Here is a 16,969-nt window from a genome sequence, read left to right on the forward strand (position 1 = left end):
CGCGGCTTTTTGGACTTACGCATGGGAGAATAGAGCAGATAGTGTGGTTGTAATAAATAAAGGAAACGTGGTTAATTGTTTCCTAACCTTGAGAACTTGAGGTCTTCACTTCACGTCTTCCATCATCATCAATCCCCCTCACCATGTTTAACCTAACATTACCTCACCAAGAATTGTGAGTAAAAACATATTCTATATAGTTTTGTTTGTTGCTTGCTAATTGTTTTTTATGAAGGGGGACCAGAGGGTGTGTTCCAACTATAGAGGTATCACACTCCTCAGCCTCCCTGGTAAGGTCTATTCAGGGGTACTGGAGAGGAGGGTCAACCAGATAGTCGAACCTTGGATCCAAGAGGAGCAATGTGGTTTTTGTCCTGGTCGTGGAACTGTGGACCAGCTCTACACCCTCAGCAGGGTCCTTGAGAGTGCATGGTAGTTTGCTCAACCAGTCCACATGTGTTTTGTGGATCTGGAGAAGGCATTGGACTGTGTCCCTCAGGGATTCCTGTGGGGGGTCCTCCGGAATTATGGGGTATCGGACCCCGTGATAAGGGCTGTCCGTTCCCTGTACGACCGGAGTCAGAGCTTGGTATGCAATGCCAGCAGTAAGTCGAACTCGTTTCCAGTGAGGGTTGGACTCTGCCAGGGCTGCCCTTTGTCACCGTGTCAATGTGGGTGAAGTGCCTTGCCCAAGGACACAATGACAGATACCACTGGAGCAACTGTCCCCCACTGTGGCACCTGGAATTCTAAGTGGTCTCCCATCCAACTACTAACTGCTTAGCTTCCAAGATCTAACGAGATCGGGCAATGACAGGCTGGTATGGCCACACTTATACTTGAAAATTATTAGTGTCACATTAGACATGAAACAACAAAAGAATACAGAGTGTTATAAGGAGATTTGGAGCATTTATCTTTCTGCAGTGAAGTCTCGCGGGATGAGATGTCACAGGAGTTACGAGGCTCCTGCCCAAAACAACTTTTAATGGAATGGAAAACACGTTCAAAGCGCAATTATACTTTGTTGACAGTTGGAAATATCGCTTTTATTTTGCAAAAATCTGTAATGGAAACACAGCTACAGTCAGTATATAATGTAAGGGTAATAAAGTAGTAACTGATTTTTTTCAACTTACCTCTTAGTAGAATTTATGATTTTTCAATTAAAAGATGTACTGCATTAGGTGGAAGCACCCAAGGTAAGTTGTAGTTCCTATTTAGTGACCAAGATAACCCTTGTTCATAGTACTACAATATGTTTTATATATTCACTAATCGTGTGCTACATGGGATGGGTGCAACACACAAGAGGCCTGGCCTCAAACACTGATAATTTTTTAATCATAAAATGTAGAAACGGTGATTGCAAATAGTTACATTAATATACGTTTCAACAGGTAACAATGATGAGACAGTCGTCATATCAAAGCTCTATGAAATTCTAAAGCTCAAAATAAAAACTGTGATTTATCCAGAAAATTTAAAATAACTGTTTAGTATATGAAGTTTAATGTTGCATTGTCTCAAAATAAAGACCTTTCTGTAAGCGAACACGGTGAACACATGGTTAGAAACTGCTGTCGATACTCTAATAAAAGGTGTATTTTGTTTTTTGCACTTGTTACCACACAATAAAAGGCAGCTCTGTGTCTGACCTTTATTCCACAGCTCTGTTAGACTTGTTGTCATTTTTTTTTCTGTACAAACGTGCAAAGCATCTATTGTTGCTACTGCTCTGACAGTAGAGACAGAAGCTCTTGCAGAATTCCCTTATGGGCCAAAAGTCATAATAATGAGTCATGTTGCGGTACAGCAAACCTGGAAGTGATGCACTGGGGTTGTAATGTTCCCATTTAACATGCGTGTTAATGTCGGGCTTATTCTGTCCACAGCCAAATGCAGTAAGACATGCTGTGGGTGAGAACCTCTAAGGAGGATGCATAAAGTTAACACAGTGACATGACGTTAGTCTATTTTAGTACCAAATTACGCAAAACCCATTTGTGCAAGAGAGTTGTCACCATCTATCAAATTACAATTATAGCTCTCTATTGAATTAGAGCATTCAAAGGCATGGAAGCAGGCAGGCTTCATGCATCAAAATAACAGTCAAAATATTTGTAATTTAATTAGAGGAGGCCAACAATGTCATCGTCATAGTGTCTAGACTGAAAACAAGTTTGTTTTTGTTTTTTTACTTAATAAAGAATGATGGTAATGTGTACTTCCCACAATCCAAAAACATGACTGTGACACGTGGATTGGAGTCTCTAAATTGCTCGTAGGAGTGAATGTTAGTATGAGTGGTTGTCTGTGTCTATGCCATGCGATGGACTGGCACCCTGTCAAGGGTGTACCCCCGCCTAGCGCCCAGTGTGAGCCGGAGGTCGGCACCAGTGGAGCCCCGCAACCCTGAAAAACAGGAATAAGGGAGTCTGAAAATGGATGGATGAATGATGTTGATGTGGACTAATATTGTAATAATCCCGAAGTTGGTACCACATTTAAATCTACATGCCTGCCTTCAATAATTAGATATAAAGGTATGTTAAGATTTCATTCATTCAGGCAACTTTTTTTCAGGAAATTTACTTTGATCTCCTGACATGTTTCAACTGTCAACTGCCAGTCCTCTTCAGAGGCGTCTGCTGATCAATTTGATGTGTCCTTCCGCAAAATAATTCCAGCAAGTTATTTTTGTCTTCTTTTTTAATAATGTGTTAAGGTTTCATTTATTCAGACAACTTTTTTTTTTCTGGCGTAATTATTCAAAAAGAAGACAAAAGAACTTACTGGTATTATTTTTCGGAAGTCAATGACACATCAAAGCAATCAGCAGACGTTTCTGAAGAAGACTGGCAGTTGACAGTTGACTTCTGCATAATTATTCAAACAGAAGACACAACAAATTGGCTGGAATCATTCTGGGGAAGTCAAGGACACATCAAAGCGATCAGCAGACGCCTCTGAAGAAGACTGGCAGTTGACAGTCGAAATATGTCATGAGTACAAAGTAAATTTCCTGAAAAAAAATTGTCTGAATAAATGAAACCTTAACATATTATTTAAAAAGAAGACAAAAAGAACTTGCTGGAACTATTATATAAAGGGGTTAAAGAGACTTGCTGGAATTTTATGATGTGACCAGAAAAGCAAACCAGAAAAATGTATAGAAACAACAACCAAAAAAGCATTAGCAAATACAATAAGCATGCTCTGCAAGTGAGAGAAAGCTCTCGAGTGTGAAGGCACTCGGAGCTTACTCATCATAATCTGTCTTTCCCAATAGCAGGTAGTCAGAGGAAGATGCAGCACATGAATAAAAATGTACATTAAGGGCTTTTTTTACGCCAGCCATGAGAAAATGTAATACTGAAATGAAAAGGACAGACTTAATACGTAAGTAATGAAATCCGGACTCAAAGTACCAAAAAAAAAGAAAAAAAAATCAGTCGAAAAAAGAAATCGATACAATCATAAACTTCCCATTATCCTACCCCAAAAAAAAAAAAATACCTCATGGGCAGCAATGCAACTATAACAGGGAATCAATCGTAAATGTCACAAAAACACTACATTTTCATACTGATACGTTGTCTTGTTGGTTTGGATGCCTTCATATGAGACGCATAATGATCTCATACATACAGTATATAGTATAGCTCTAAGTCTTTACTATAACAAATCATACAGTCAGACACATCAGCCATTGTTAGCACTTAGTTAGGAGAAGAAGCAGGAAGCTGGTATACAAAATGAAACGGTGGCAGCTGGAGTTCTGCAGGTTATGATAGTTCAATTTCTTTTGTCAGATGTAGACAGTGCATTCACACTTCTGATTTGTCTCATGGACGCGTGAGAAAGCACAAGAAAATCAGTCACAGAGGAAAATATCAAGCCGGCAGGAAATGAAGTGATTAAGATCTCCAAAAGGAAATGGATTTGAGTCCACACACCAAGTGAGGTCACTTTACTGGAGCAAGATGATCTGCGTTCAAAACTTTGCACACAAAAAAGGAAGAACGTAGCAGCTAAGATTAGTTTATGTCAAAGCAAGGTAAAGATTGTTGGCTGCTTAGATTTTTTGGCCTGACAGACACAATTTTCTATGTTTGATCAAGTTTTTTTTTCTCTGCTTTTAACATTTTCTCTGACAAGTGGTGGTGAGTCACCATGCAGTGAGCATTGAAGACACACAAAATGTCCACAAAGGTGAGGAACGTATTAAAATTAAACAATCAAAGTACATATTTTTTTAAATGGCCATTAGCACTATAAACTGAATCAAAAATCACGAATGAGACAGTCCTCTCTACATTCAAATTACATTATTTATGATCTATTAGATCTCAAAACTTTACAAATGACATCAGGGCATGTGATGATTTGCTATTGCACTAAGACCGTTACTAAATAAAAATTATTTTATATTATTTAACTGTATCACAATGTTCCTCTGTCTGAAAAGTGTATGAAAATCTTCTGTTTTTGCATCACTGTGTCCATATTTTCACATTTCCTCTTGGATATTTTCCTCAGTGAATAAAAACTCAACTCTCATGTTCACGTGGGACAAAATCCAATCAGAGCTCATTTCTTTTTTTTTTTTCAGATGGTATCCAATCAAAACTACTTTTGTGTCGTGGAAGGCGAGACATGTCGGTAAATGATCCAATAGGAAGTAAGCTGATTGTGTTTGCGATAAAATCAGTCTGTGTAAAATATCCATTATTAGGTTGATCAATGATAATTCACTCTTTTAAAAAAAAAAAATGCATGAATTCTTGTGCTTTATATTCTAGTCGACTATATTAGTAACAGATTTGTTGTTGATTAAAATCTTAATGTCATTAAGTTAAGTGAAACTAGACTTTAACTGAAATAGGACCTATGACTACATTTATACTGAAACTACATTGTATTTCAGTCCAAAAAAAAAATCCAAACATTGAAGTTCATAAATAAAATAAACAAAAGTTTGTCTGGATTAGGCAATTAACTTCAATTCCATCAAAATAAACCAAATTAGGCCAAATTAAACCAAATTGGATATTTACATCATGGAGTGTGTACATCAGTAGAGTCAGTAGTAAAGATAATGTGAGAAGGGCCTGTGCAGAGACCTCCAAAGGGTCATGTGCTCAAATAAAAAAAGTGCACATGTTACCGGTACATCATGGCATCTTGGCCAGTATCAGACAGTTTCATATAAAACAAAAGTAGTAGGCATGGAAATTGAAAGAGATTTTATTTTAATAGAATATGTAAAACACATGTTTTAAGTGAAATGTTTTAATTCAAAATGAACTGAGAGCTCCTGTGATTCAAAGATTATCTATGGCTTAAGATCTTACTGGCACTGCTCAGCTGAGGAGGAGATGAGGAAAAGATTGGGGACTGGGGAGGGTCAACTAAAGTACATGAACACACTGTTGGTATTTTACTGTAATAAACCATTAATACCAAATGCTTTGTCAGACTTACAGTGCAGGACAGTAGTACATTCTTAACACGAGCAGCAAACTGGAATATGGAACTGCAGACTTGAATTAAGAACAGAGGAGATTAACTAAATGGTTTGCCCTAATAAATATGTATTAACATTAATCAGCACTCTATAGAAACAACCAAAAATCATTAGCAAATATTTCAATAGGCTCATTTTCTCCTGTTATTGCAAATTCCACATCTTCTTCATCGGACCATCACTTTCTTTTAGAGATGTAACGATTAATCGTAAAGGCAGTTAAAAATCGATTCATAGGTATCACGGTTGATATCGATTTTCTGAAAATTGAATCGCAGTACTTTTTGTAACCAGCAGAGGGTCCACAAGTGTAGGCGGCGGGCGGAGTCTGCTAATACTTTCTTTCTGGCCGCCTTCTACTCTTAAATATGTTAATAAATGATTCCTTACCCCTTTAGCACCGAAAGTATATCTGTAATATTACTTGAATATCTGTAAAAGTCACGTTTTTCTATTAGCTCTGTCTGCTAGCATAGCTCCTCTTCTTCCCTGCAAGATATCAGCATGCCAACCGACCACTGTGTTACCAGCGCCCTCTGCTGGTCCAAACAAATATGACGTAAATCAGTGCAATCACGGTTTTTGTTTTTTTTTTTTAAAGTCCAATTGTTAATGCACAAAATACATTTTCAGTTGCACTTTTAAAAGAAAAAGAACTATTATGCAGTTTTGCATTGTTTATTATAGAACCAGAATTTAAATTAATAGGCTTCATTTTCATTTGTATCATAACTTTATTTATTTCATTCAAGATTTATTTTTAGTTAAATTGCATTGTTTTGAATAGTTTATCAAGGAATTCTTTTGACAATGAAAAATAAAAGGAAAATAGTACAGTATTTTCTAGTTTCTAATTTGTCTGCAGTCCCATTTTGTAAAATAAATCGTGAGAGAATCGTATCGTGAACCCAGTATCGTGAATCGAATCGTATCGGGAGTTGAGTGAATTGTTACATCCCTACTTTCTTTCTATTCATCTAGGATTAAGAAGTGATGTATGAACAATGATTTCCACTGATATACAATGTAAACAACTAATAAATCCTAAGTGTATCTTCATCTCAAAACAACCTTGAAAAACTATGTATTATTGTTCTTGCCTTTGCTATTTTTAACCCAGCTGGTTAGTGATCCACTACCCTTAGCTGCCTCACGCAGCTCCTTCTTTCTTTGCGTGGCATCTTTGAACTAAAAAATGAAAAAATATATTTAAAGGAAGATTAATTTAAAAAAAAAAAAAAAAGGAAATGCCTTAGTAGAGCCTATGGAACAAACACACAATATGACAACGACTGACTAAAATCAAACCATCATCTTATTCATATATGCTATATGCATATATCATCATGCATGGTTTGGTATGTGCATGATCATTGTACAAATCCATCTGCAAGTAGGGCTGCACCTAACAATATCGTTTCAAACAATTAATCTAACAATTATTTTTTTGTTTATTCAAACAATATTTTTTAATCACGTGATTAAAATATTTTTTTTACTCAAAGTAAATACCAAAAACTTTTTATTCAGCTTTTCCCTTCAAACAAACAATAGGCCATTACTTTGGAATTATTGCTTTTTCAAAAGATCTCTTCTGTAACATTTCGTAGGAAATTACGTTACACTTTTTTACAAAACACAGTTTTTAACTCAACATGAAATATGTTTTTTCCATGTTGGGACAAGTTATAAATAATTAAAGTTTAAAGTTTTCGGATAAATCTTATTACATATGTAACACAGTGGTTTGACCTGGACTCATTAGCGAGTCTCATTATAATGATACATTTCCCATAAATACAATAGAATAGAATAGAATAGAATCAACTTTATTGGCCAAGTTATGTAAGTCATACACACAAGGAATTTGACTTGGTGAACTGTGCTGTCTCCAATAGTGTAAACATTAAATAATAACAATTAACTAGAACAAATATATAAACATAAATATAAACAGTAGTTAGACTAATATGTGCAAAACTAAATAAAATAATATAACAAGATAACAATAGTCATGTCACGTTTTCTGGTTGGTTTTTAAATGTGGTTTCCAGTCTGAGCCAACAGTTTGCTTCATTAGACAGGCTGAACCTGTCTCAGGTGAGCAGCAGTGCAGACAGTAGCACTTTTCTCTGATAGATGATGACTGATACTGGAGCGCGGGAGTCCCCATCTTTAACGCTACGTATTCACGTCATTGATTAGGTCAATAAATTGTCCAAGCCTGACTAGCTAATAAGTAAAATTACTTACTTACAGTCTCTCCAACTCCCCACAACAGCATTTAAGTTGTCAATTAGGGGCAAAGAAGCTGAAATGCAACCTGGGCTCTCCACTGTGTCCATAGCAGGTTGTGGTGGCACTGGCCAGATTGGCGAGGGGCAGAGGAGGGGCACAGGTGTACTGGTCATCCAGGATAGAGCTCAAGTCATGTGATGCCACAGTAGAAAATGTGTTACGCTATTTATTTCTAAATATTGTTTTTTATATCCTATGTATTACATATGAAGGGCAAAAAAGAGAATATAAATTATTTTATTTTTTCTTTACAAAAAAAACCACGTTATCAAAAAGGGCACTTGGTCCAAAAGCCCCCCTCTCTGCATGTGCCTGAATGTGAGTGCTGTAAGGTGTAAACAAAGCTAAAACCTAATCTAACCTAACATATCTAAGTTAAACCAAGCTGTGGTGTGTACCTGTATGGAGGTCAGAGCAGAAAGTGAGTGAAGGATTCTGGGAATTTCAGTAACTTCAGCACACTGGGCCCAGGCCTGTGGCGTTACCCAATCAGCAAACTGGAACACTGAGCAATCAGCACTGAGCACATGATGCCATGGGCATCACAGGGGAAACCATGGCCGTTTATCAATCTGTGTACTTGTAGGGATTTGTGTGCTCGTGGACCCGTGAAACATCATCACGCACAGCCCAAGTCCTGTTCCAGTTCAAAGTCCGGTTCTCAGCAAGTCCTCGGATGAGAACTTGCCACGCCCATTTTACCTAGCATGCATCAGAGGAGACTTGTGCGTACTCCGTCAGCCATATTTCCCAGCATGCACTTTGAACAAGCGTAGGATTTCAAAGGTGACGACGAAGGAGGATAAGCCGCACGTGTAAGTTACAAAAAATACATTGACCAGTATATTGATGATCATAATAATAATAATAATAATAATAATAATAATAATAATGCATTAGATTAAGAGTTTAATTTCACACCTGAAATGGTGCAGATTCTGTTTTTTCTTAAAGAAAATATTTTCAGGACAGAATTGAGTTTTTCTTTAAAAATGTAATACCTAAAACATTAAAATTCCTTATTCAAAATGGAGAATTACTAATTATATTATTTTTATTATCATTATTATCAATATTGTTAATAATAATATTCTTGTTGTTTGTGGGCCTAAAGTATTTCCAAAATCTATCCTGAATTATTTATTTATTAATTTTTTAGCTTATTTTTATTTTTTATTTTTTTTTTAACAATTATTATGAATTCAATACCTAAAAAATCTAATTATTAAGTACGAATTCAAATACCTTATTTTGATATAAAATATTTTATTATTGTTATACATAAAATGTTCATAAAATTTGTTCAGAATTTCTTTTATTTATCACAAACATATTTATTGGTTTACAAAATAATTACTATTTACAACAATGACATCTACTCAATGATACATATTATTTTCTTTGATGTCTATAGTGGAGCGCACATACTCCACACAACAATGTCAAGAAGTTTGCTTTGTCCCAAAACAACGAGTAAGCAAAGTCCGTGCTTGCGCACTCCGCAAGTCCGTTCTTCAAGTCTGCTCCCACGAGTCCGTACCCAGGAGTTCACAATATGCACAGTGTGCATACTTAGAATTGAGAAACGGCCCATGTTCTAGATAATCTGGAAGTCAGTTGTCAAGAACTGATTCAGACTAGGTCGTAGCACACATTCCTTAGAGATACTCCAACATTTGGACAGACATGGAAGACCATATATTTATCCCATTCAAATCATTTTCCATTCTGTTTCTTATTTGAAGCTGCTCTTTAACGAATACTCTGAGCCTTTTTACTGTTTAGAACTGTCTTCATTGTCTGCTTTCATAAAGTGAGAAGCTTGAGGGTGAAATAATATCTGAAACTGTATAGTGGCGAGGAGCTGCTTGGCTAATTTTACCAGTACTTCCCCAGTCAGAATAAAGCATACATTTACTGATCCAGAATGAGTATGTGCTGCAGTGTCTGGCTGAGACATCACATGCACTCGTACAATGGCCAACACTAAATCACTAAGTTGTCAGCCATGTGATTAATGAAAGCTGATAAAGACTATTTCTGGAAGCCACAGACTGAGTCATGCTTAAGACAGTTTGCTTTTCTTGCTTTTTCTTTAAACTCACCTGTCTGCTGAACAGAATGGTTTTAAAGAGGTTGTCCTTTGAAATCACTGATCTAGAAACATGAAATACAAAAAATAGTTAATGACATAGCATGTTCGCCTCGCAGCAAAGGATGGATGCACGACGGGAGTATTTTTACCTGTGATTCTGGGGGCGTCGCAGGGAACCTGTATGAAGTGGGTACAGAAGATATGATTGATGGCAGTTAGCACTCATATCCCCATTGACGATGCATGTTTCGTAAGGATTTCTGCCTTTTCCAAGGAGTACAGTTGTACTGGTACATTACTTCGGATGGTCCAACCTGTAAGTAATTTATTCAGAAATAAAAATATCTTTAGCTCAAAGCTTTCCATGTCTGAGGGCTTGATTGGGCATTGGTCTCACGTGATGAGGGGGCGGGGTTACCAACTATAAATCCTGGATGTTAAATCAATGTTGTTTGCCGGCAATTCCCCTATTGAACATGATTTTGTCACCAACCCGAGCCAGTTGGGACACCCTCCAGTTGGGAGGGCAAAAGCTCATTAGCTTAAAAGCCATGGAGCTATGGGCTGAAGGGATCACCTTAGGCATATACGCCGCATTTGGGAATAAACCATCCCAAGTGAACTGGGTACAAGAAGGTCGCCCACTCCCTTCGTGGAGGTCAAAACGAGAAGTAGTGCAATTTTAGATGAAAGAAATTTCATATCCACTGACTCAATAGGTTCAAAAGGGGGGCCACAGAAAGCATCCAGCAGTATAGTCAAATCCTATGATGGAATGATAGATTTCACCACAGGCCTCCGCTGGCGAACTCCCTTTAAAAAACGCACCTGGCGTCACTCCATTGAAACCAACATGACAGGCAGATATAGCTATAACTAGATAAAGGTGTGGAACCACTGCACTAAATACTGTTTCTATCTACTTCTTTACAAAATGAGATTTTTTTTAAATGTGTGTTATCACTCGTTCATTCCATAATTATACTCTATAGTTGTTTTCAATAGTTTTTTAAGCAAAATTTTGTAGTCGGACAAAGGGGGTACTTGGTTTCAGAAACAAGAGAAAGGGGGTACTTGACCCAAGACAGTTTGAGAACCACTGTTTTAAACCATAAACGTCATATAAGTAGATGCCTCATCACCCTTGAAGAAGCACTCCCATGCACCTTCAAAGACCCTGTTGAGGGTGTAGAGCTCGTCCACATTTCCACGACCAGGACGAAAACCGCATCATTCCTAGATCCGAGGTTCCTCTGTCCAGTGGACCTTCCTCTACAGTACCCCTGAATAGACCTTACCAGGGAGGCTGAGGAGTGTGATGCCTCTATAGTTGGAATGCAGATGCTGATCCCTCTTCCTAAAAAGGGGGACCACCACCTCGGTCTGTCAGTCCAGATGCACTGTCCCAATGTCTATGCAGTCATGTTGAGTCGTATAAACCATGACAGCCCCACAACATCCAGGGCCTTGAGGAACTCCAGATGAATCTCATCCACCCCCGGGGGCCCTGCAACCAAGGAGCTTTTTAACCCCCTCGTCCTCAATGATAAGAGAGTATCCTCTTGGGTCCCCAGGCTCTGCTTCCTCACTGGAAGGCATGTTGGTGAAATTGAAGAGGTCTCCGAAGTATTCTTTCCACCTATCCTCAACGTCCTGAGTCCAAGTCAGCCAAGCACCATCCCCACCATGCACAGTGTTGACAATGTACTGCTTTCCCTTCCTGAGAAGCTGGATGGTGTTCCAGAACCTCCGGAAACTGTTCTCCATGGGCTCACCAAAGTTCTCCGATGTTCAGGTTTTTGCCTTTTGTGGCAGAGCTCCCCCTGGCCCGTCCATACCAGACTGTTGCCATGTCCCACAGGCCAAAAATGCCTGACAGGACTTCATCTTCAGCCGCTGCGACAGGCACCGACTACCTTAGGGCCACAGCACCGGTCTCACCAAAATAAACTTTTGGTTTTTGAAAAAAAAATGCAAACTAACGTAAATTCCGGAAAAAGGATCAGAAACTACAATTGTAACAGATTTCATGGCATGAAAGTTTGCAAAATAAAATAACAGTGATGTAAAATTGTAAGGTAAAATCAAGGAAAAAAGATTATTTAAAGTGCAGCCGCACAATGACATTTGACCCTCCTGCTTCCCGTAGACACTGCAATGTTTATAAGAAGGTGGACAATGTTGGTGCCCAACTTTAATGATCATCACTGAAATAGGGCTTTGTGCTGCTTCACTGTATAAACTGTATGTAATTAATTTCAGTTCTTCAAATAAGAGCAGGTAAAACTATTGTTCAGCCTGATTGTTAAATAGCCTCAGTTGCTATTTCCTAAATTGTACCAGCAAATGAAAATCTTGTAACAACTTGAAAAGGTCACTTTGACTTTTTAAACACCACATCACAAGGCATCGCCTGTGTCGTTCTCAAAAGTATCAGTGCATAACTGATGGATGTGTTTAGGATCTGATCATTTTATGTGATTACAGCGGTACTTGGAGTCCAAGAGACCTCATCGACCTGGCAGGAGGGAGGATTAGCAAGTAAGTGTGTGTGACAGTTCCATCAGCAGGACATCTCATTTATCTGTTTTCATGGAGGGTTGAGTTCACTCGCTCTTTTCCCTCTGCGTCACAATGAAGAGCAGACAAACAGCTGCATGAGTCATTGTGCACTCCACAACCTGTGGAGATCCAGAGGGGACGAGAGATGTTCCATAATGACCTGAGAGCGAGAGAGAGAGAGGATGGGAGTTGATGAAGACTGCAGCATCAAACAGTGGAAGCAGTGATGGGCGCAGGCATAGATCACTATGCTAGAACCTATTTTTGTTGTTGTGGAGAAGCTCTCTGCCAATTCTGTTGTCACATTTTCTCCTCTATCTGTGTTCGCCCGCTGTTTAACACCTGCTACTTGGCAGGTGGTGCGAGAACAGTTTAAATGGTTATATGTTCTTAAAAAGATACTGATGGCACGAACAGTCCACCTATGTCAGTGTCATTTACTACTCCAGCATGACCAGAAAAGAGTCAAGATGCACCCAAATTGTTTTTGGACCTGCCGGCGGGGGCAGCTTCAGCTTCCGTGACTCCCATGGGTCTAAATGTTGTAAAGAATGAATTAAATCACACATTCTATACCTTTCCGTAATCCTAAAAAACTAAAGCCCACAGCACACACATCAGGCCATTATGTTCAAAGAGGGAAAAATCAACAACTTGGTAAACTCTGCTTTTTACCATTGCCATGAGTCACAAAACAAACATAGAGCTCTATAACAAGAGCCAACGTGAAACTATAGGCCGAGCTGAATCCATTGATATACAGGTCGGGTATGTTATGCACAAAGTCGTAAAATGTGAAAATACATAGCATTACGCATAGCACAGCAGAAATCTGAATGAAAATGTGTTCATTTTAAGCCAGATTGCAACACCTAGTGGTCAAACACAAGACTAATTATGATTGGAATCAATTTGGCTGACATATTACACTAACACACTTGTTTCCAAACTTTGGCACAGTTGTGGTAAAGTGGGCTTCGCCTGAACTTTTTTGTACAAAAACATGTATCTTTGGCCTACTTTTTATCATTATCACCAAACTTGCTGCAGTTGATGTCCATACATTTGTTCAATTATTTCTGCTTTTTTAGCCTTCCCTATGAAGTAATTGTCCATTTTTTTGGGGCCGACTACAGAGTTATGTATTTAATACATGATTTATTGTCACTCAGTATCACAGATTTCACATCATCTGTAACCACTAAGGGTCCTACTTCAGTCTGAACAAAAATTAGCCATGGGGATCATGTTGAAGCTTAGAAAAACATTATTTGTTTTGGGTATGTGATTTTCGAAGAAAAGTGGCTGGAGCTTAAGAGGTTAATCGCATCAAATGGGAATAAGATCACACTGTGCAAAACCGTTTCCCCCTGAGTAAGAAAAAAATAGATAGTATTCTCAACTCTCAAGAGGTATGGTCTCATAAGGGAGATGTGTCGAGTGTATATTTATCTAAAAAACCAGAAAACTCAGAAAGCGCTTTGCCTGCAGATGTTGCAGTTATCTGGATCAGTGATCCTGATCATCATATAATGACCATTCAAACGTCAAACTTTTGTAAGAAATTGACATCCATATTAATAACAATGTTAGTCCAAATGTATAGGCTTTTTTAAGTTGCGATGAAATGCGTAGCCTGGATTTGATCCAGATGTACTGTAACTCGGTGAGGTAATTGAGGAACCAACTCGACAAACTTGAGTCAAATTTCAAAAAGACTGGTCATTACGAGCCAATGATAAGAGATTGGGATTTTTCAATTTTTAAAAGTGATACAGATTCTGCATATTGATCTGAATCTCCTCCAAAATATGCTGGAATCTTCAATGATGTAAGGTCTCTCTTTGGTTAATTTTTTTCCTTTTTTTTTTTACAGCTTTAAAATGGGTACATGAGCAAGGAAAAGAGGGCTTTCTATCTTAGAATGGTTTATACAGTGTATCCGCAAAGTATTCACAGCGCTTCACTTTTCCCACATTTTGTTATGTTACAGCCTTATTCCAAATCGTAATAAATTTTCAAAATTGTACACAATAATCCATCCATCCATTTTCATACCCGCTTATTCCCGTTTGACAGGGTCGCGGGGGTCTGCCGGTGCCAATCTCCAGCTCTCATAGGGCGCTGGGCGGGGGTACACCCTGGACAGGGCGCCAGTCCATCACAGGTACACAATAATGACAATGTGAATTTTTTATTTATTTTTTTTAGATTTTTGCAAATTTATGAATAGCAGAAAACTAAGAAATAATATTTACGTAAGCCTTTGCCAAAATTGAGCTGAGGTGCATCCTGTTTCATCCTTGAGGGGTTTCTACAGCTTAATTGTAGTCCACCTGTTGTAAATTCAGTTGATTGGACATGATTTGGAAAGGGAGTGAAAACACCAAGTATGAAGTCAAAGGAATTGTCTGTAGACCTTTGAGACCGGATTGTTTTGAGGCACAAATCTAGGAATTGATACAAAGATTTCTGCTGCTTTGAAGGTCTTGATGAGCACAGTGGGGCCTCCATCATAGGAAAATAGAGGAAGTTTGGAACCACCAGGACTCTTCTTAGAGCTGGCCGTCTAAACTGAGCGAATGGGGTAGAAGGGCCTCAGGCTAACATAAAAATAAATTCACGCATTTTTAAAATGTGAGTTGTTGCTAAATGTTGTAAAACGTGGCTGTTCATTTTAGCATGTGCAACTTTACAATTGGTGCAAAAACGTCAGGGAGGTGACCAAGAACCAGATGGACACTCTGTCAGAGCTCCAGTGTTCCTCTGTGGACAAAGGAGAACTTTCCAGAAGAAGAACCATCTCTGCAGCAATCCACCAAGCAGGTCTGTATGGTAGAGTGGTCAGAAAAAAGCCTTAGACTACGCCGACAGATCATTTTTCAGCAGGCCAATAACCCAAAGCACACAGCCAAGGTCTCAAATGACTGGCTTCAGAACCACTCAGTGAATGTTCTGGAGTGGCCCAGTCAGAGACCAGACTTGAATTCCATCGAACATCTCTGGAGAGTTCTAAAAATGGCTGTGCAGACGTCTCCTGTCGAACCTGATGGAGTTTGAGAAGAACTGCACAGAAGAAGCTTGTGACATATTCAAAAAGACTTGAGGCTGTTATTGCTGCCAAAGGTGGACTAAAAGTAAACAGGACTCTACTTCATAGAGTTTGCATGGAATCGAATCGATCTTAGAGAGGATGTCGCGGCCAATTGCTGTTTGATGCTACAATGTTGGATTTACTGAGACCAGAGACTTCAAGGCCTGTGTTAGCCTGAAACAAAAACAAATCATTATCACCCTTTGGCCTGCCCCCCACACGCCGCCTAGGCTGTCTAAATCTCACCATGGATGCTTACAGATTTGACGCTCCTTCTCCCCCCTCCTCCCTATTGCCATCTGGACTTTCGTCTGACTGTTTAAGAGAGGAGAGCAAAGGTTTTATTTTGTCTACGTCTTTGCCGCACTCCACCCGTCCCCTCTCCCCTCCAGCACAGGTAAAGGGTCTATGGAGGAGCCGCCCAGAGGCTACACGCCCGCGCTCCCCAGTGTCTTGATATCCTCTCACCCTCTTTGCCCAGCCGCCACACGCTGAGTTTTTCCGCCCGAGTTTTCTACTTTACTCTCAAATAGGGAATTCAGTAAAAAACCTGCCTTTTTCCCCTCACCTCACCTCTCCTTGTGATCCCATTTCTCATCTAAAATGATATCTTGTTGCTCTGTAACATGTGCAATGACAAAAAAAAAACCTATTCACTCATTCATTAAGCAAAGGCTGTGAATACTTATGTAAATGGCATTTCTTAGTTTGCTGTTTTTCAAAAGTTTGCAAAAATCTAAATAAAAGCTTTATCATGTTGAGGTTTGGTTTATTCAGACTTAAAGGTTGGCTGAAGGGGAATCAGTCATGTGACCACTGACCTTTTGTTTTATGTCTCAACTTTAATTGTGTGGATGATATGTGTGGTGCTTTTTTGTCTTTAATGTTGTACATTGGTCTTTCTTTTTTCTTGATCTGCCTGGGACTACAGATGGAAAGAAGCCATTGGCTAATTCTGGCATATTTACATTGTTTATTAATATGCAGGACCTTTAAATAATTACATAAAGACATTTTCTTTCTCCCAACATTGTCTGAATAAACAAAACCTCAAAAGAAGACAAAATGAATCTCGCTGGAACTATTACATGGAAGTCAAGTGAAACTTCAAAGGGCGCATCAAAGGCCATCAGCAGAACCACTCTGACGAAGACTAGCAGTTGACAGTCAAAACATGCTGGAAGGAAGATTAGATAAGTAGTAACCACCCACCTTTGATTTTACCTTACACTTGCATTCAGTAAATCTCATTGCTGTGTTAGACAGATGGTTTAGTGATCCTATCAGTGGAGAAACATCTGCTCTTCTGCTGCTGTCTGGTTCCTTTTCCCACAGATCACTGTTGGACTGCAGGTGAATTACAACATTTTTCTGCAGGAACTACTTTCTT

The 16,969-nt window shown here is 38.8% G+C and overlaps 1 protein-coding gene across 2 annotated transcripts in view; it reads right to left on the reverse strand.

Moving 5' to 3' along the window:
* sucla2 (succinate-CoA ligase ADP-forming subunit beta) overlaps positions 1–16,969 on the reverse strand; it is a 48,427-nt gene that overhangs the window by 9,194 nt on the left and 22,264 nt on the right. Inside the window, exon 12 of one of the 2 annotated variants that reach the window (XR_003672671.1) lies at positions 12,571–12,576. The exons of the other annotated variant lie outside the window; for it this stretch is intronic. The gene's annotated coding sequence lies outside the window, so the exon portion shown is untranslated. Of the gene's footprint in view, positions 1–12,570; positions 12,577–16,969 lie in introns of those variants that run through there. 2 annotated transcript variants of the gene reach the window in all.

This window comes from Gouania willdenowi, chromosome 21 (genome assembly GCF_900634775.1).
Source record: "Gouania willdenowi chromosome 21, fGouWil2.1, whole genome shotgun sequence".
NCBI classification, from domain to species: Eukaryota; Metazoa; Chordata; class Actinopteri; order Blenniiformes; family Gobiesocidae; genus Gouania; species Gouania willdenowi.